A 22,033-nucleotide genomic window follows, 5' to 3' on the forward strand; every position below is an offset into this window, starting at 1 on the left:
GAAGAGGCGTCTACCTCCAGTAGGAAGGGTTTGGAGATGTCTGGACGATGAAGGATGGGAGCTCTGGAGAAGTGAGTTTTGAGAGTGTGAAATGCCTCTACCGTTTCCCGTGTCCATTCTTTGGGATTAGCGCCCTTGCGGGTAAGGGCAATGATGGGTGCTGCCACCGTCGAGAAGTTGGGAATGAACTGGCGATAATAATTGATAAACCCCAAGAATCGCTGGATCGCCTTCAGCGAGCGGGGCTCAGGCCAGTTCATCACTGTCTCCAACTTCCCCGGATCCATTGCTAACCCCTGACTGGACACTATGTACCCCAGGAACGGCAAGGATTCCTGTTCAAAAACGCACTTTTCCAGCTTAGCATATAACGAATGGGTGCGGAGCCTCTTAAGTACTCGGATGACATCCCTCCGATGGGTGGTAAGATCGGGGGAGAAGATAAGAATGTCATCCAGGTATGCAACCACGGAAAGATACAAATCCCGGAAAATGTCATTCACAAAGTCTTGAAATACGGCGGGGGCATTGCAGAGTCCGAAGGGCATTACTAGATACTCGTAGTGACCGTCCCTGGTGTTAAAGGCGGTCTTCCACTCATCGCCCTTTCGGACTCGCACTAGATTATACGCCCCGCGTAGATCCAGCTTTGTGAAGACCTTTGCCCCGCGGAATCGATCAAATAGCTCAGTAATGAGGGGCAAAGGGTATTTGTTCTTGATTGTGATTGCATTTAATCCCCTGTAATCGATACAGGGGCGCAGATCCCCTTCCTTCTTCTGCACAAAAAAAGAACCCTGCACCAGCCGGTGAAATAGACTTGCGAATGAACCCCTTCGCCAGGCTGTCCTGAATATATTTGGACATAGCCTCCGTCTCTGGAGCAGAGAGTGGATACACTCTGCCCCTAGGGGGCTCGGAGCCTGGCTTCAGGTCTATTCGGCAATCATATGGCCGGTGGGGAGGAAGAGTATCTGCGGCCCTTTTGGAAAAGACATCCCTGTAGGCCTCATAAGGTGTCGGTAAACCCGGCCCCTCAGTATTCCCTGAGGACCCAACCGACCTAATGGTAGCGGGTGGTTCGGTAGTCACGAGGTGCTCTCTACAGGATCCTGCCCAGGATGAGATCTCCCCTGTTGCCCAGTTGAGTATAGGAGCATGCTGTCTCAACCAGGGAAGGCCCAGTAGGATCTCATCCGTCCCCCCTGGAAGCACCAAGAAGGACACCTGCTCATGGTGTCCCGGTGGTACATCCATCCTGAGAGGGATGGTGATCTGGGTGATAGGATCGAGTAGTATGGACCCGTCGACTACCCGGACCCTGAGTGGCTTGGGCAACAGAACCAGGGGAACTGAGTATCGGGTTGCCAGGGAGTTCGAGATGAAATTGCCTTCAGCGCCTGAGTCCAAGCAAGCCAGGGCAGAGAAGAGAGTAGTGCCGAACTGCAACTGAGCGCTGATAGTCAACCTAGAGGGAGAAGTAGCGTCTAGAGTCCCCCCTCTGATAGAAACTAGACGCTGTCTTTTCCCGACGGTTTGGGACATAGGGTAGCTATGTGTCCCCTCTGCCCACAGGAAAAGCAGATGACACAAGACCGAGAACCTGGGGCAGAGGAGACCACCTTGGACACCTCCATTGACTCCACAGAGTCGCCTACAGGACTGGCTGGGGGACCTGTCTGATGGAAGACGGGAGTCAGACGCTTTTTAGGCCGAGAAGACGTGGGTGCTGAAGAGACCTCGAGCCTTCGCTCCGCCTGGCGGATGTCTATGCGAGAGGCAACCTGAATCAAGGACTCTAAAGTGGCAGGCACCTCACGTGTGGCCAGTGCGTCTTTGACAAACCCTGCCAGGCCCTCCCAAAACACAGGGACAAGGACCTTATCCGGCCAGTCCAGCTCTGCGGCCAGTGTCCTAAAGTGTACAGCAAAGTCCCCGACTGAAGCAGACCCTTGCCGAAGTCGTAGGAGGCGCAGCGCGGAATCGTGGGTGACTTGAGGCCCGAGGAACACCATTCTCATGGCCCCAAGATAAGCTGCTAAGTTATTCACCACACGATCTCCGCGCTCCCACAATGGCGTGGACCACTTCAGCGCTCTCCCTGTGAGCAGGGACTGGACGAAGGCTACCTTCGCCTTCTCGGTAGCGTAAAGAGTCGCGGACAGCTCTAAGTAGGTGGTAACCTGGTTTATAAAACCACGGCACTCAGAGCTGTTGCCGCTAAAGCGCTCTGGAAGCGCAAGGCGAGGAGACCTTCCGCCCAATAGCACAGCCTGGGTAGCCGCCTGGGTGGCGACTGTCGTCAGAGTAGTCTTATCGGAGGAAGACTGCTCCACTGCTGCCAATCGTGACTCCAACTGCTGCACATAACGCAGCAACTGCTGCTGCTCTTCAGCCATAGCCAGACCTTTGGCGCGACCGTAATGTTACGAGGGGGACCAGGGGAAGCGTGCCAAGATGGGAAATGGACTGCTTCCGCCGGTCAAGGTCCACTGTGCGGTGTAAGGGACCGCCGCTATGGTGGGTGAAGAGTGAGCGGGTTGCTGCTAGCGATCGTCTGGAATGTCACAGACGATCTATGTACACCGATCTGCTCTAACCCGTGAGGGTTGTATGGCACAGATCTCACGGCTCGGTGTACCTGTTGCACGGGGAAGCACAGAGGTGCCCATGCACGTGTGCCAGTGGAAGTCACGAGAATATGGCACGAGGGTAGCACAGAGGTGCCCACGCACGTGTGCTTTCAATAACCAGGTGAGTCCAATGGAGACTTGAGGAGCTCACCTGGGACAGGAACACGGCCTGTTGACGGGGGTACTGCCGGAGCAGCAAGGCAGGAACACGGCCTGCAAACGAGGTACTGCCGGAGCAGCAAGGGCCAAGCCCACAAGAGACAGTAATGCCTGAGCAGTGGCGTGGCAGCACGCTGCCAGACATCCAAACATAGAAGGACGGTCGCGCGCCGCCATGATGGCAGGGGGAGCTTTTAAGGAGGTGCAGCTCCACCCGAGGGCGGGCGCGAGGCGGAGATGACGGACTTGACCCAATCAGGGTCCACGACGTCCCAGCCTGGCCAGTCAGGATTCACCACATCACCAGCCTTGTCATCAAGCCGTGTGACGTCAGTGAGCGAATCAGGACCCACCACGCATTGCACATGCTCACCCTCCTGCCTCTGGGAAATAGAGGCGGGATCCTCGGTCTCACAATGTGGAGAGATAACGGGAATCTCACTGCTTCCCTGAGCAGTAAACCTCTGCACATTGCGCAGCCTCGCAGACCTTCGGGGCCGCTGAGCAGGAGAGTCTGCGGCAGGCCAGGAATGGGAGACCGCTTCACTCCTTGTAACAGGAGAACCACTAGGTGTCACCCTTCTGCTGCCTCTCTGAGAAGGTATCTCCTGCACACTGCGCAGTCTGGCAGACCTTCGGCGCTGCTGAGCAGGAGTGCTCGGGGCAGGCAAGGAATGGGAGACTGCCTCAGTCCTTGCCTCAGGAGAGCCACGAGATGTAACACATACCCATGAAGTTGCCCGCCCCGGGCTCTGTGACCTCTGAGATCCAGTGATGTCCCATCAATTTCCAGTTGACCCGACATCACCGAGCCTGGCTATAGTCTTCCTGAGTGACTGGACTGTGGGCGGGGTTTCACTGCTCATCACAGCCCAGCATCTCGCACCCACTCTCATTTGCTGCAAGCAGGAGCAATGCTGGGCTGTGACGAGTGGTTAAACTCCGCCCACAGCCCAGTCACTCACAGAGACTGGGGCCGGGCTCGGTGATGTCAGATCAACTGGAAATTGACATAACATAACAAAAAAGGCGCTATTTAGTTAGTGACTAAATTTAACAACGGGGGGAACATTTATCGAGTGCTTACCAAGAACTGGAATATCATGAGGTCAGATACAAGATTATGTGACATTGTCCCCTCTAAAACTTTGTTAACGGCACAGTGAGCCAGAAATCTCAAAGATCACTTAAGTAACAGCCACTTTAAGTGCCCTACAATTAAACTGGGAACAGGGGGTTAGCCTTAAGGGTTCTTACCCCTGTGGCAATTGCTCAGTCTGCCAGTTTATGACTGACCAATTCTTTTGTTAATCCCGCAGACCAAAAAGAATATCCACGGGATCATTAAATTAATTGCCGGACAACCAACGTCATTTATGCACTAGTATGCCCATGCAGGAAAACGTACGTGGGGCAAACCTCATAGGAGAAACGGATACAACATCATTTCTACAACATTGTGCTGGCAGAAAAGCATTCAAAACAGGGCAAAGTTCTATCTACAGTAGCGCCTCACTATCTCCATTAACATGGCTGCAAAATTCGGGGGACTCAGATCTTTGGGTTAGACCACATATCAAACTATATAAAGGGGGGCAATATTTCCTTGCCCCTGCTGCGACTGGAATCGCGTTTGATTTTTAAACTCAGTTGTGTGGTCCCATTCGGTATCAATGAAAATAAGTTGTTTACCAGATTTTATAAACAATAATAGACCTTTTTGTCTACTGCTATTAGCATTTAAAAACAGGGAGTGTTATTGGTCCTTTATTTTTCTACTATTAGAAATGTGAGGCCGTATGGCACATTTTATAAAAATATTTTAGTGTAGGACTGTTTCAAATGAGATTTGCCGTGACGTGGCGAAGCAGCTCAAGAAATTGCAATTTTTTGCCAAAAATCTCAAAAAAGTTTTTATAATAAGTACAGTTTGGAATGTTTAGTGCTGTAGTGCACATTTGGTGCTGGCTTTTTGTTTTTTCTTCATTGAATTGGTCGGTGGTTGACCTCCACCTTGCTATGCACCCCAATTTGGGATGTATTCCATCTGTCTGGATTTTGGCGGTTGGTGACTGTTCACATTAAGTCATCAGGCTTTGTCCACAGGCTATTTACTTCATGCAGCATTTGCTTGGACCTGTCCCGCCCACAGCCATGACTCAGTCATGGGTACGGGATTGAAATAGACCAGGTGAGTGCTGCTAAGAGCAGTTCTACTATTCATATGTGAGGCCGTATGGCACATTTTATAAAAATATTTTAGTGTAGGACTGCTTCAAATGAGATTTGCCGTGACGTGGCGAAGCAGCTCAAGAAATTGCAATTTTTTGCCAAAAATCTCAATTTTTTTTTATAATAAGTACAGTTTGGAATGTTTAGTGCTGTAGTGCACATTTGGTGCTGGCTTTTTGTTTTTTCTTCATTGAATTGGTCGGTGGTTGACCTCCACCTTGCTATGCACCCCAATTTGGGATGTATTCCATCTGTCTGGATTTTGGCGGTTGGTGACTGTTCACATTAAGTCATCAGGCTTTGTCCACAGGCTATTTACTTCATGCAGCATTTGCTTGGACCTGTCCCGCCCACAGCCATGACTCAGTCATGGGTACGGGATTGAAATAGACCAGGTGAGTGCTGCTAAGAGCAGTTCTACTATTCATATGTGAGGCCGTATGGCACATTTTATAAAAATATTTTAGTGTAGGACTGCTTCAAATGAGATTTGCCGTGACGTGGCGAAGCAGCTCAAGAAATTGCAATTTTTTGCCAAAAATCTCAAAAAATTTTTTATAATAAGTACAGTTTGGAATGTTTAGTGCTGTAGTGCACATTTGGTGCTGGCTTTTTGTTTTTTCTTCATTGAATTGGTCGGTGGTTGACCTCCACCTTGCTATGCACCCCAATTTGGGATGTATTCCATCTGTCTGGATTTTGGCGGTTGGTGACTGTTCACATTAAGTCATCAGGCTTTGTCCACAGGCTATTTACTTCATGCAGCATTTGCTTGGACCTGTCCCGCCCACAGCCATGACTCAGTCATGGGTACGGGATTGAAATAGACCAGGTGAGTGCTGCTAAGAGCAGTTCTACTATTCATATGTGAGGCCGTATGGCACATTTTATAAAAATATTTTAGTGTAGGACTGCTTCAAATGAGATTTGCCGTGACGTGGCGAAGCAGCTCAAGAAATTGCAATTTTTTGCCAAAAATCTCAATTTTTTTTTATAATAAGTACAGTTTGGAATGTTTAGTGCTGTAGTGCACATTTGGTGCTGGCTTTTTGTTTTTTCTTCATTGAATTGGTCGGTGGTTGACCTCCACCTTGCTATGCACCCCAATTTGGGATGTATTCCATCTGTCTGGATTTTGGCGGTTGGTGACTGTTCACATTAAGTCATCAGGCTTTGTCCACAGGCTATTTACTTCATGCAGCATTTGCTTGGACCTGTCCCGCCCACAGCCATGACTCAGTCATGGGTACGGGATTGAAATAGACCAGGTGAGTGCTGCTAAGAGCAGTTCTACTATTCATATGTGAGGCCGTATGGCACATTTTATAAAAATATTTTAGTGTAGGACTGCTTCAAATGAGATTTGCCGTGACGTGGCGAAGCAGCTCAAGAAATTGCAATTTTTTGCCAAAAATCTCAAAAAATTTTTTATAATAAGTACAGTTTGGAATGTTTAGTGCTGTAGTGCACATTTGGTGCTGGCTTTTTGTTTTTTCTTCATTGAATTGGTCGGTGGTTGACCTCCACCTTGCTATGCACCCCAATTTGGGATGTATTCCATCTGTCTGGATTTTGGCGGTTGGTGACTGTTCACATTAAGTCATCAGGCTTTGTCCACAGGCTATTTACTTCATGCAGCATTTGCTTGGACCTGTCCCGCCCACAGCCATGACTCAGTCATGGGTACGGGATTGAAATAGACCAGGTGAGTGCTGCTAAGAGCAGTTCTACTATTCATATGTGAGGCCGTATGGCACATTTTATAAAAATATTTTAGTGTAGGACTGCTTCAAATGAGATTTGCCGTGACGTGGCGAAGCAGCTCAAGAAATTGCAATTTTTTGCCAAAAATCTCAAAAAATTTTTTATAATAAGTACAGTTTGGAATGTTTAGTGCTGTAGTGCACATTTGGTGCTGGCTTTTTGTTTTTTCTTCATTGAATTGGTCGGTGGTTGACCTCCACCTTGCTATGCACCCCAATTTGGGATGTATTCCATCTGTCTGGATTTTGGCGGTTGGTGACTGTTCACATTAAGTCATCAGGCTTTGTCCACAGGCTATTTACTTCATGCAGCATTTGCTTGGACCTGTCCCGCCCACAGCCATGACTCAGTCATGGGTACGGGATTGAAATAGACCAGGTGAGTGCTGCTAAGAGCAGTTCTACTATTCATATGTGAGGCCGTATGGCACATTTTATAAAAATATTTTAGTGTAGGACTGCTTCAAATGAGATTTGCCGTGACGTGGCGAAGCAGCTCAAGAAATTGCAATTTTTTGCCAAAAATCTCAAATTTTTTTTTATAATAAGTACAGTTTGGAATGTTTAGTGCTGTAGTGCACATTTGGTGCTGGCTTTTTGTTTTTTCTTCAGATTTTATAAACAATAATAGACCTTTTTGTCTACTGCTATTAGCATTTAAAAACAGGGAGTATTATTGGTCCTTTATTTTTCCCTGCTATGTTCTCCACTTCTTTATCTACTTTGGTTGTTTCTAGGTGTTTAAATAATTGTCTATGCTTGCCTCCTTTTACCTTAAAAGTCTCAGGCTTAATGATATAAATATTCATATGATTCTGTTGTATATATGACTCTTCATACAGGGTTTTGGTTTTGTGTATGTACAAATGATCCTTGGTAATACATGATAACATGTGTCCCATTCCTCCAGGTTGAGGTCTGAGAAGAAGTGGTTCATTATGTGCTTTTTACATCATGTGGCCATACGGGGACAGATAACGCTCTGAGTAAGGGTATGTGCGCACGTTGCTTTTTACCTGCTTTTTTGCTGCTTTTTCTTCTGCGCTGTTTAATGCCAAAATGGATGTGTTCTTCTATTCAAGCAAAGTCTATGGGAATTTGGGTTTCTTGTTCACACTATGTTGTTCAAAATGCTGCCTTTTTGTGGCAGAACTTTGGTTAAAAACTCAGCTTTGCAGTGCAAAACCCAAATGGCAAAAACAATTGACATGTTGCTTCTTTGAAAAGCTGAGTTTTTGACCAAAGTTCTGCCTCAAAAAGGCAGCATTTTGAACAACATAGTGTGAACAAGAAACCCAAATTCCCATAGACTTTGCTTGAATAGAAGAACACATCCATTTTGGCATTAAACAGCGCAGAAGAAAAAGCAGCAAAAAAGCAGGTAAAAAGCAGGTAAAAAGCAACGTGCGCACATACCCTAACATTGTTCTTCAGCTTTATTTAGCGTTACTGTCACTTTAAAACAAACTGCAAATCATTTATGGTATTATTAATACTGTCCCAAGAGCTTGGTGATAAGGATTAATGTTGTTTTCCTTCTTAAACTTTGAAAAAAGTAAAGATGGTTAGCAAAACATTAGGATTAGGAACCATGTTAATTGAGTTTTATGGAATGCAGTTTCGATTATGCATTATACATTATAGCATATGTGTCGCCCTGGGCAAGCCAGGGGACACAGGTCACACACCACCACACCCTACATCCCAACTAGGAACACCACAGCTAACCAAAAATCCTTGTTGCCTTCCTCCAGAGGCTGATGATTCACACCAGGGGGTGGGCCAGGCGGTTGGCTCTGCCCACCGAGGAGGACACAGCTCTGGAGGCGGGAAAACCAGGCAGATTAGCCCAGGCAGGGCTAGAGAGAAGATAGCTCAGGGGAGTGAAGGAGTAAACAGCTAAGATGAGCTAAGAAAGTGAAAGTAGAAGTGAAGTGAAGTGGTAAAGGAGGAAAGCAGGAGTGGTGACAGAGAGAAAGCCTGAAGTCGTCCAGCGGTGTGCAGGACAGGTCAGCAAGGTCAGCAACGGCGGTGACTGTCTGGAGGGGGACCGTTTGGACGTTCCTGGAAGGACCCCGGAGGCTGTGTGCCCGGCGGTCTGGAGCAGTGTTCCGAAGGACAGTCAGCACCAGGGCAGGGGCCTCTCGGACCCCGGCAAGGCTAGGAGTCGCCATAATTTGCCAAATCCGTCAGTGACGGGGACGTAGATCCCCCAACAACCAAGTCCCGATTGAAGGCAACAGCCCAACCAGAGTAGAAGAGACACCGCCACCGCCAAGGCACCAGTTTCTTAGGGCCAGCGCCTGCGGGCAAAGAGTAGAGCTCCTCCGGTCCAGCTTGAAGCCGGGGAGCGGGTTACCGGTGGGGACCCATCGCAACCAACAAGTACACAAAGGTGCAAGGAAGAGGGACATCACCGTCACCTACTGGGAGAGCAAGTGCAGCCGTCCGTGGGACCGTCTATCCAGCCGTTTGGTTTACCGTAAAAACTGTGTCAATGTCTCAGGCTGAGTGAGTACCACAGTGCCGCAAGGCACAGCGCTGCCCCCGCGTCCCCGCGCCCACCAGGCCCTGCACCTCCCTCACCATCACCGGGCCCCGGGATCACCAACCCCTACCCACGGAGGGGCAACGCAACATCTCGCTGCTACACACCATCGTCCCCGGGCCTATAGAGCAGCGGTGGTGAAATCACCACAACCGTGGGTGGCTTCACGGACAATAAATACTTCCCACACCCAACAAACCCCCTTTCACTCACGGGCGAGGAGTGCCGCTCGAGAACCCCCGGGATCCAGCCCACCGCTCGAGCCACCACTGAGCAGCAGCCATCGGACCCGAGCAGAAGGGGTGAGCGTAGTGTGCTGACACCCTCCTCCCCGCCCGCGACAACTTGGCGTCACGAACAGGATCTTACCGCTCTGCCGTCTGGTAGAGGTGCGCCTTGTTACCGCCGGAGGTATCCGGCAGAAAAATTTCAGAAGCCGCCATCTTTGGCGCAAAAAGTTCCCGCTCGAGCGTCTTCTCGAGTAGTAGAGGCGCGAAGGCCGAAACCCCGCCCCGAGAGAGGAGGGGCCGGAAAGAGCTAAGGGGGACGCGATGGCGGCTGGCTGCATGTAGCTGCAGCTATAAAAGCAGGGACGCCAGGACTCTGCAGCAATACCGGGTTCCTGGAAGGCACGATTGCCAAGATGTACAACCCAACTCCCAACGAGGAAGCCCCCGCGCCCGGCACGGCGACGTGGTTGAGGGACCGGACTGTCCCGCTGAGTAATCGTCTGCAGGCCCATATGCAACTCCTCCTGGAGGAGTGGGAGACCGACATGGCGGATGTGGTGGCTGCTATGTGGAGACGCGAGGCAGAAGAGGATTTGGAGGAGCGGGTAAGCGACCCACGCCCCTGTATTCCTGAGGGATCGGCCGTTGGAGCTGAGGGGCCCGGCCGGCTTCCGCTCACCCTGCCTCTCTCCCTGCTACCCGTAGTAGCTGCTGCCGCCCCGCCATTAGGCCCGCTGCCTGCCCAACCGGTAGCGATACCCTGCCCGGCCGCTCCGGCGGACCAGCCATCTGCAGACGTCCGGGACGTCCCTGAAGAATACCAGGGGGAACCGCTAGAACCGCGGCCCCTTAACAGCATGATGCCAGAAGTCCCAGTAGAGACTGTGCCAGACCCTGAGCCCGAGACCGTGGCCTGGATGAAGGCCCGGGTGGTGCAATTTCACCAGCGTCAGCAGGATCAGATCTTCCGGATGATGGAGCAGTGGACCAACGAGGTGGAGGAGCTGCTTACAACTGCCCCGAGGTACGGAGGGGGAATGGATGTAGCAGAGCCGACTGGTGACCCACGTCCCTATGTCCTACCATGACCGGCCGCTGCGGCTGAGGGGCCCGGCCTAGTCTCGGCCTATGCATCACCCTTGCCGTTACTTATGGGGCGCCTTAATGTCCGCTCGCCTAATCTGCTGCTCCGTGCTACCGCAGAAGGGGCTGAAGTGCTGGATGTTGGAGGCCAGGAGGCTGCGACAGCTGGCGGCAACCCGCCTGACGCAGAAGCTGAATGTCCAGAGTAGGGCAGCGGAGCACCGTTGTCCAGTCCCCGTTGGGACCACCATTTTGTTTAAAAGTTGAAAAATGATGAAAATGATGATTACCGAGTACATTACCTGATTTGCTTTGTGATTTGCAACCGGCTGGAGCCGGCACCGTTGTCCCTGTGGGGACCGTTAAAAGTTTTGCATGGAGGACTTTCTATGGACAAGCCCGTGAACTTTCAGGGCAACCACAAACGTTAGTGGCTTGTAAATATGTTGTTTACTGTTACCGTTTTCCGCAATGCCGCCTCCGGAGAGTCAGGTTGGAGGGAGGGCCCTGAGCAGAGCAGGCTGGGGCCCAGCCACCAAAGGAACCGGTGGCTACCCTCTGGAGGGAAGGACAGATCCCGCTCGGGTACCGTGTGCTGGACTGTGGGTCAAGGGGTGCTGCCTGGGCTTTAGGGGCAGCATCAGGGCCAGGTTGCTTGGGTGGGAGAGAGCGGAAACCGTAACCGTGAACCGTTATGCAACGTTTAAGAAATGTGCCTCCCGTAAGGGAAGAGTTATTAAAAATGTAATTATGTTATAATTTCACCATGTTATCTTTTTCAGAAAAATAAAACCGGTGTTGGACGGCAGCCCGCGGACGGTCTGCATTTTGCTAAGGGGGAATGTGTCGCCCTGGGCAAGCCAGGGGACACAGGTCACACACCACCACACCCTACATCCCAGCTAGGAACACCACAGCTAACCAAAAATCCTTGTTGCCTTCCTCCAGAGGCTGATGATTCACACCAGGGGGTGGGCCAGGCGGTTGGCTCCGCCCACCGAGGAGGACACAGCTCTGGAGGCGGGAAAACCAGGCAGATTAGCCCAGGCAGGGCTAGAGAGAAGATAGCTCAGGGGAGTGAAGGAGTAAACAGCTAAGATGAGCTAAGAAAGTGAAAGTAAAAGTGAAGTGAAGTGGTAAAGGAGGAAAGCAGGAGTGGTGACAGAGAGAAAGCCTGAAGTCGTCCAGCGGTGTGCAGGACAGGTCAGCAAGGTCAGCAACGGCGGTGACTGTCTGGAGGGGGACCGTTTGGACGTTCCTGGAAGGACCCCGGAGGCTGTGTGCCCGGCGGTCTGGAGCAGTGTTCCGAAGGACAGTCAGCACCAGGGCAGGGGCCTCTCGGACCCCGGCAAGGCTAGGAGTCGCCATAATTTGCCAAATCCGTCAGTGACGGGGACGTAGATCCCCCAACAACCAAGTCCCGATTGAAGGAAACAGCCCAACCAGAGTAGAAGAGACACCGCCACCGCCAAGGCACCAGTTTCTTAGGGCCAGCGCCTGCGGGCAAAGAGTAGAGCTCCTCCGGTCCAGCTTGAAGCCGGGGAGCGGGTTACCGGTGGGGACCCATCGCAACCAACAAGTACACAAAGGTGCAAGGAAGAGGGACATCACCGTCACCTACTGGGAGAGCAAGTGCAGCCGTCCGTGGGACCGTCTATCCAGCCGTTTGGTTTACCGTAAAAACTGTGTCAACGTCTCAGGCTGAGTGAGTACCACAGTGCCGCAAGGCACAGCGCTGCCCCCGCGTCCCCGCGCCCACCAGGCCCTGCACCTCCCTCACCATCACCGGGCCCCGGGATCACCAACCCCTACCCACGGAGGGGCAACGCAACATCTCGCTGCTACACACCATCGTCCCCGGGCCTATAGAGCAGCGGTGGTGAAATCACCACAACCGTGGGTGGCGTCACGGACAATAAATACTTCCCACACCCAACAAACCCCCTTTCACTCACGGGCGAGGAGTGCCGCTCGAGAACCCCCGGGATCCGGCCCACTGCTCGAGCCACCACTGAGCAGCAGCCGCCGGACCCGAGCAGAAGGGGTGAGCGTAGTGTGCTGACACCCTCCTCCCCTCCCGCGACACATACAGTCACATTTGTTCCACACTTGTTCTCTTTGGCCACAGGGCACGATTATGCGCCTGTGCACTCCCTCACTTCTAGGTTTATTTGTATGCAGTGCGCGCAGCCGCACTATTTAGATGTTGGGTGCTGCGTTCCAGCCTGGAACACATGGCGTGCGCCTGAGTGCACTTCCGACCTGCAGGTCTGGGTCACATGTGGGAAGTGAAAACTCAAAATTATTCCATGAACCAATGTAAAATAAATATATTTTATTGATTAAAACTATACACCAGTATTAAAAAGACACACATAGAGGACATACAATAGAGGGAAGGCATAAGTATATGGCCAAGGGAACCAAATTTAAAGTGCTGTTATACAGCCAATTCATCAATTTTTATGTAAACGGTGATTACATATACAATAAAGTCAGAATATGCAGTTGATGGAATATAGTATTGATACATTCATATACAATTAATGGACCAAAATATCAAAAATTTCAATAAACACTATGTACATGTAGGCATTCGATATGTATCCCGTAAGTACATTATATAGATATAGCCAACAAGTCAGAATGCAAGCTCTTAAAGACTGCATGTATGTGGAGGCATTTTAAATGTGAAAACCTATTCATAAACTTGTACAAAGAGATTCACCAGATCCATAATGACAGAGATTGAGATATTGTGCAGATCTCTTCGTCCAAGATCACATAAGATGCATAAACATCATATATTAATTATAAGGTAAGAGCAAAATAGCACCTTTAAATGCAAGCTAAAGACGTGACATTAGAAAACCACTCATTCAAAAAAGATGTAACATTATTATCACCTGTCATATAGTATCACAAGGTGAGAGGTTCAGGGATCTCTAGCAAAAACCCATCCACTGACATGAAGTGCAAGATAAAGACAATAATTGTACTATTAAATGTAATCACCTAACAGCATCCGTTTATAACCAATATCGTGGTATGAATACCAAGGCTACATCAAGGCCAAGAAAAAAGTTATTAGCCCACCCTCACCAAACACTCCAACGATCGTTTCGCAAACCGCTTCGTCAGGGAGTGAGGTGGTTGGGCTCGTGGAGGTCTTAAATACCTGTATGGCAGCTGTATGTAATAAGAATCCGGAAGACACCATAATTATCGGGCGGCGCGGTTCGCGCATGCGCAAAGCCGCATCTCCGTGCCCGGGCGTCCGCCTACGTCTACCAAGGGCGACAAAGTCGCCGTTGATGACGCAAGCAGGACATCCACACACAGACCGCGGCCCGCGCATGCGCGCCACGCCGCACAGTGTCCACCGCCGCCATCTTGAAAAAGGTATATTAAACATATCGCGGCCAAACATATAACACAAGAGGGGAGAATGAAATCACAACATTTAAAGTGATATTTATTTTAGCGATGTAGCTGTCAGATATCCACCCTGCTCCGATAATACAATTGTCAGATAATCCAAGAAAAATATATATAGGTCGTGATCATGCATGCACAGATATTCTGTTTGGATTCATATGTAGATTCACATAGTTAGCAACATCAAGTATCCACATTTATTTCAGATGTTAAAAATAAGTGACAATCACTCATAAGTCTATAACCATGTACATGCTAATGAATATGTGACGAATTTTCCAACCATAACACAGACCAAAGACCATCAAGGGATCTACATAACACATAAAATAACCAATAAAGGTATATCAATATAGTCGTGCATATACAGATACTACAACAAAATGTTGTATATCTCAAATCCTATCTATGTCAATGTCGAATATCCGCATTCCTGCAAAGAATGAATGATGTCCACCCCTAACCTTAACCATATGTATGTTATTAGACCCCTAAGATCAAATTAGATAAACAAAAGTCGACTCAATATATCAAATCGAAATCCCCTCTTAGGGTCATCTCACTGACCGAAAATCTCCACACCCACAAACCCTACCAAACCTACAAGCAAAGAAGCTCTATGACGGTGGAAACAAGAACAAGAAAGACTAGGCAATAAAATTACTACAATGAAATAGATGGTAAAGATGGCGTGATGAGAGAGACAAACTTTCTAATAATTATGCATATCAGTAAACAAACCGATCTCATAAGAAGCTCGAGAAACCCCACTGGTCATTAAGACCCCTTGGTTTCATACATTTCAGGAGTGTAATCCATCTACATTCTAATTGACTGAGTTTTTTGAAAAGATCTCCTCTCCTGTTACCTGGATAGATCCGATCTATCCCACTAAATCTCAATAAGTGTGACTGCCCTGGATGGAAATCTCTGAAGTGTCGAGCAAGGGGTTTGAGTTTTGCAATCGTAAAAACCTGGTCTGCTGGAACCTTTTCTGCTGCCCTTATATCTCTGATATGTTCCTGTACGCGGACACGAAGTTCTCTTGTTGTCATACCTACATATTGTAGGTTGCATGGACATTTCGCCACATATATGACCATTGATGTTTTACAATTAATGAAATGCAATATTTTGTAGTTGCGTTCTTTGTTTGAATCTGAGAATGTATCAGTCTTAGAGATATAATGGCAAGCAGTGCAGCTTCCACAAGGCCAGCAACCCCATTTCGGACCCTTAGATCCAAATAAATAGTTGGATGAGGACGGTATATGATGACTATGGACCAACAAGTCCCTAAGGGTTTTGCCCCGTTTAGCAACAAAAAAGGGTTTTTCTGTGACAAACTCCGATAACGATGGATCTTCCCTTAAGATAGGCCATGACTTGGTTATTGCACTTGTAAGTTCTCGCCACCTAGATTGATAATTAGAGATAAAACGAGTAATGTCCTTCGATTCTTTTTGCTTCTTAGAGTATAATAATGAATGTCTTCCAATATTTTTTGAAACTTGATAGGCACTGTCAATGTTGTCCATATGGTAGCCACGTTGTGAAAATCTTTTCCTCAGTTCATCAGCTTGGAGTTCAAAATCCTCATCCCTATCACAAATCCACCTTGCGCGGATAAATTGTCCCTTAGGGATAGCTCGAATGACATGGGAAGGGTGAGCAGATCGCGCATGCAAAAGAGAATTCACACTAGTATCTTTACGAAACACGGTAGTATGCAGGTGACCCTCCATGTCAGTTGTGATGTGTAGATCCAAAAAATCGATGGCTGTTTGACTGACGTGATGTGATAACTTGATGTTCCAAGAATTCGTGTTTAGATGGTGAAGAAATTGGTCCAGGAGAGATCTCGTACCCTGCCAAATAAATAGCACGTCATCAATGTAACGAATCCATAGTACCACCGATGCACAAAAATCATCATTATTTTGGATGAATTCTCTTTCCCATAGACCCAGAAAGAGATTGGCGTAGCATGGGGCGCACGCCGCCCCCATTGCCACGCCCCTCTTCTGTAAGTAAAACCTATCCTTGAACACAAAATAATTGTGTGATAAAACAAAATTCATCAGGGATAGGAGAAATTCCACCATTTTGGAGTCTAAATCACGACCATGAAGAAAGAACTCCAACGCTGACAAGCCTAAGTTGTGATTAATGCATGTGTATAAAGATTCCACATCACAGGTGACTAAAAACATATTGGGAGTCATATGTATTCCCTCCAATCGTTGAAGAACTTCCGTGGAATCCCGTACGTATGAGGGTAATTCCATTACAATTGGTTTAAGGAAATAATCTAGTAGTCTGGAAATAGGTTCCAAAAGACCCCCATTTCCAGACACAATTGGTCTCCCCGGGGGGTTATGCAAATCCTTATGCACTTTAGGTAAAAGATATAAGGTTGGTACCGAGGGACTCTTGATCTTTAAACCCTCCCATGTTTTTTTGGGTAAGATACCATCCTCAAGTGCTTCATCTAATATCCTCCCCAACTCTGTTTGAAAAATCGGGGTCGGATCTTTTTGTAATTTTTGATAACATAAAGGGTCTCCCAACTGCCTAAACACTTCCCTCTCATACAGTTCATCCGGCCATACCACAATATTACCCCCCTTATCTGCAGGTTTGAAGGTAACCCCCTTTGCATTCTGACTTGTTGGCTATATCTATATAATGTACTTACGGGATACATATCGAATGCCTACATGTACATAGTGTTTATTGAAATTTTTGATATTTTGGTCCATTAATTGTATATGAATGTATCAATACTATATTCCATCAACTGCATATTCTGACTTTATTGTATATGTAATCACCGTTTACATAAAAATTGATGAATTGGCTGTATAACAGCACTTTAAATTTGGTTCCCTTGGCCATATACTTATGCCTTCCCTCTATTGTATGTCCTCTATGTGTGTCTTTTTAATACTGGTGTATAGTTTTAATCAATAAAATATATTTATTTTACATTGGTTCATGGAATAATTTTGAGTTTTCAGTGTCTGGCTATATTCCTGAACGTGACTTTGTCTAAAGTATATCTGGGATGAACAATCTCCTGATTATAGGTTTTCTGGTTGTGTTTTCTAGGAGTAACCCCGTCATGGACTTTAAGACTCGGGATAGCAATTGGCTATCTAAACTATCTACGGTTTTTAAGGATGGTGGTGTTGTTAATATTGATGGTGATGGTGACGAGATTTTGAGAGACAAACAGAGCTTAAAGGAGCTGATTATGAAACGTACCAAAATATGGTGGAATAAAACTACACTTGAGCAATATGTATTGCGTAAGTTTATACCCAGGGGTTTACGCATACAAACCTTCCCCTCATTTCCTATGGAGGAAGCTCCATTAACTAAAAAGTGGGAAGAAGCTTGTGATACATGCTCATTTACATTTCTAGATATTCTCATTGAAGTGGATAAGAAGAACTTAAATTTAGTGGAGGAAAAAATTCAGACCCTACAGGCTAAAATTAAGAACAAATTGACTGAGGAACAAATGCGAATGTTTCAGCAGGATCTAGATACAGCCCTCTCTAAATTCGAGGGCGATATCCAGTCCAGCAAGACCAATAAATTTTTAAGGGATACACGGGATTATCAACAGAACCAAGTGTATAGATGGAAAAGTCGATCTCCCACTGACAGAGCAACATCACTATCGACAGCAACAAGTGACACCTCCTATGAATCTGATAGTAGTAGGACATATGATGTCACGGCTCAGACATCGAGGTATTTCACTCGGACCAAGGCCAAAAAAAGAGACAAGAAACCATCCAATCGAGAGACGGAATCTGCTGATGGAGGATCTCTCAAGGTGATTAACCTATCTGATATTACCCTCTCTCCAGCTCAAATTTCTGTCCTCTCCTTGGGTTTGGGGTTTAGCCCTATGGCAACCTTTGATCATTTTACGGCGATCAAAGATACCTTCTTGTTCGCTAGAAAACTCTTACTGAAAAAATACCATCACAATAAATCATCTCACCATTCTTTTTCAACAGAGAAAGAATTGGAGGCCCTACAGATTTTAGAGGAGCTCCTGCTGGAACAAATGGACATGGAGGGTCACCTGCATACTACCGTGTTTCGTAAAGATACTAGTGTGAATTCTCTTTTGCATGCGCGATCTGCTCACCCTTCCCATGTCATTCGAGCTATCCCTAAGGGACAATTTATCCGCGCAAGGCGGATTTGTGATAGGGATGAGGATTTTGAACTCCAAGCTGATGAACTGAGGAAAAGATTTTCACAACGTGGCTACCATATGGACAACATTGACAGTGCCTATCAAGTTTCAAAAAATATTGGAAGACATTCATTATTATACTCTAAGAAGCAAAAAGAATCGAAGGACATTACTCGTTTTATCTCTAATTATCAATCTAGGTGGCGAGAACTTACAAGTGCAATAACCAAGTCATGGCCTATCTTAAGGGAAGATCCATCGTTATCGGAGTTTGTCACAGAAAAACCCTTTTTTGTTGCTAAACGGGGCAAAACCCTTAGGGACTTGTTGGTCCATAGTCATCATATACCGTCCTCATCCAACTATTTATTTGGATCTAAGGGTCCGAAATGGGGTTGCTGGCCTTGTGGAAGCTGCACTGCTTGCCATTATATCTCTAAGACTGATACATTCTCAGATTCAAACAAAGAACGCAACTACAAAATATTGCATTTCATTAATTGTAAAACATCAATGGTCATATATGTGGCGAAATGTCCATGCAACCTACAATATGTAGGTATGACAACAAGAGAACTTCGTGTCCGCGTACAGGAACATATCAGAGATATAAGGGCAGCAGAAAAGGTTCCAGCAGACCAGGTTTTTACGATTGCAAAACTCAAACCCCTTGCTCGACACTTCAGAGATTTCCATCCAGGGCAGTCACACTTATTGAGATTTAGTGGGATAGATCGGATCTATCCAGGTAACAGGAGAGGAGATCTTTTCAAAAAACTCAGTCAATTAGAATGTAGATGGATTACACTCCTGAAATGTATGAAACCAAGGGGTCTTAATGACCAGTGGGGTTTCTCGAGCTTCTTATGAGATCGGTTTGTTTACTGATATGCATAATTATTAGAAAGTTTGTCTCTCTCATCACGCCATCTTTACCATCTATTTCATTGTAGTAATTTTATTGCCTAGTCTTTCTTGTTCTTGTTTCCACCGTCATAGAGCTTCTTTGCTTGTAGGTTTGGTAGGGTTTGTGGGTGTGGAGATTTTCGGTCAGTGAGATGACCCTAAGAGGGGATTTCGATTTGATATATTGAGTCGACTTTTGTTTATCTAATTTGATCTTAGGGGTCTAATAACATACATATGGTTAAGGTTAGGGGTGGACATCATTCATTCTTTGCAGGAATGCGGATATTCGACATTGACATAGATAGGATTTGAGATATACAACATTTTGTTGTAGTATCTGTATATGCACGACTATATTGATATACCTTTATTGGTTATTTTATGTGTTATGTAGATCCCTTGATGGTCTTTGGTCTGTGTTATGGTTGGAAAATTCGTCACATATTCATTAGCATGTACATGGTTATAGACTTATGAGTGATTGTCACTTATTTTTAACATCTGAAATAAATGTGGATACTTGATGTTGCTAACTATGTGAATCTACATATGAATCCAAACAGAATATCTGTGCATGCATGATCACGACCTATATATATTTTTCTTGGATTATCTGACAATTGTATTATCGGAGCAGGGTGGATATCTGACAGCTACATCGCTAAAATAAATATCACTTTAAATGTTGTGATTTCATTCTCCCCTCTTGTGTTATATGTTTGGCCGCGATATGTTTAATATACCTTTTTCAAGATGGCGGCGGTGGACACTGTGCGGCGTGGCGCGCATGCGCGGGCCGCGGTCTGTGTGTGGATGTCCTGCTTGCGTCATCAACGGCGACTTTGTCGCCCTTGGTAGACGTAGGCGGACGTCCGGGCACGGAGATGCGGCTTTGCGCATGCGCGAACCGCGCCGCCCGATAATTATGGTGTCTTCCGGATTCTTATTACATACAGCTGCCATACAGGTATTTAAGACCTCCACGAGCCCAACCACCTCACTCCCTGACGAAGCGGTTTGCGAAACGATCGTTGGAGTGTTTGGTGAGGGTGGGCTAATAACTTTTTTCTTGGCCTTGATGTAGCCTTGGTATTCATACCACGATATTGGTTATAAACGGATGCTGTTAGGTGATTACATTTAATAGTACAATTATTGTCTTTATCTTGCACTTCATGTCAGTGGATGGGTTTTTGCTAGAGATCCCTGAACCTCTCACCTTGTGATACTATATGACAGGTGATAATAATGTTACATCTTTTTTGAATGAGTGGTTTTCTAATGTCACGTCTTTAGCTTGCATTTAAAGGTGCTATTTTGCTCTTACCTTATAATTAATATATGATGTTTATGCATCTTATGTGATCTTGGACGAAGAGATCTGCACAATATCTCAATCTCTGTCATTATGGATCTGGTGAATCTCTTTGTACAAGTTTATGAATAGGTTTTTACATTTAAAATGCCTCCACATACATGCAGTCTTTAAGAGCTTGCATTCTGACTTGTTGGCTATATCTATATAATGTACTTACGGGATACATATCGAATGCCTACATGTACATAGTGTTTATTGAAATTTTTGATATTTTGGTCCATTAATTGTATATGAATGTATCAATACTATATTCCATCAACTGCATATTCTGACTTTATTGTATATGTAATCACCGTTTACATAAAAATTGATGAATTGGCTGTATAACAGCACTTTAAATTTGGTTCCCTTGGCCATATACTTATGCCTTCCCTCTATTGTATGTCCTCTATGTGTGTCTTTTTAATACTGGTGTATAGTTTTAATCAATAAAATATATTTATTTTACATTGGTTCATGGAATAATTTTGAGTTTTCAGTGTCTGGCTATATTCCTGAACGTGACTTTGTCTAAAGTATATCTGGGATGAACAATCTCCTGATTATAGGTTTTCACATGTGGGAAGTGCCTTGCATTATGGGTATCGGTAGCTGTAATGGCGCGGACGGAACATAGAACATGGAATTTACACATACAGGGGCTACCTCTGACCTTGCGTTCCTCTGTAGAATGCATGCTAGTTGCACCCCATCTCACAGGTGTCCGGATACAAGGTAATGTAATATTTCAAATGGCACAACTTCCAGATGGCATTAATTTCAAGCGCTCATGGTTATAAAGTAAAGCACACAAACCGCATTCTTATCACCTGCTTTGTATTATGTTTACTTGTTAAATACTTTGCATGGTGTAGTGGCAGTTTACCCCTGAGGAAGCATTTCAGGCATAGCGCCTGGTGCTGCCTGGTCTTACTCATACCCCTCTGACCCTCATATTTATATTATTCTATTCATGATTATATTGATCCTGGTCATGGCTGGTAAATATATTTATTTGTATTATGCATCATGGGCCTAGCAGTTGATCACTGTTAGATATTGAATTTCTTATATGACATTGAGTTTGTTATTTAGGTTATGGGTATGATAGGATGCTCTATCTTTTGGATGAGTTCCTTTTTAAATGTTTTCACATGTGCAATTTGTTTAATAAAATGATGGGGTTTTTTTGGTGATAATTTTTGTGTGGAGTCAATCTTCATTAGTTCTGGTGCAGTTATAGCACTTTAATCCCTTTTTTTCTCCCTGTGGCTCTGTTTTACTGCTTAGGGTACCGTCACACTTTAGCGACACAGCAGCGATCCCACCAGCGATCTGACCTGGTCAGGATCGCTGCTGCGTCGCTACATGGTCGCTGGTGAGCTGTCAAACAGGCAGATCTCACCAGCGACCAGTGACCAGCCCCCAGCCAGCAGCGACGTGCAAGCGACGCTGCGCTAGC

The sequence above is a fragment of the Anomaloglossus baeobatrachus genome, chromosome 2, assembly GCF_048569485.1.
Source record: "Anomaloglossus baeobatrachus isolate aAnoBae1 chromosome 2, aAnoBae1.hap1, whole genome shotgun sequence".
NCBI lineage: Eukaryota > Metazoa > Chordata > Amphibia > Anura > Aromobatidae > Anomaloglossus > Anomaloglossus baeobatrachus.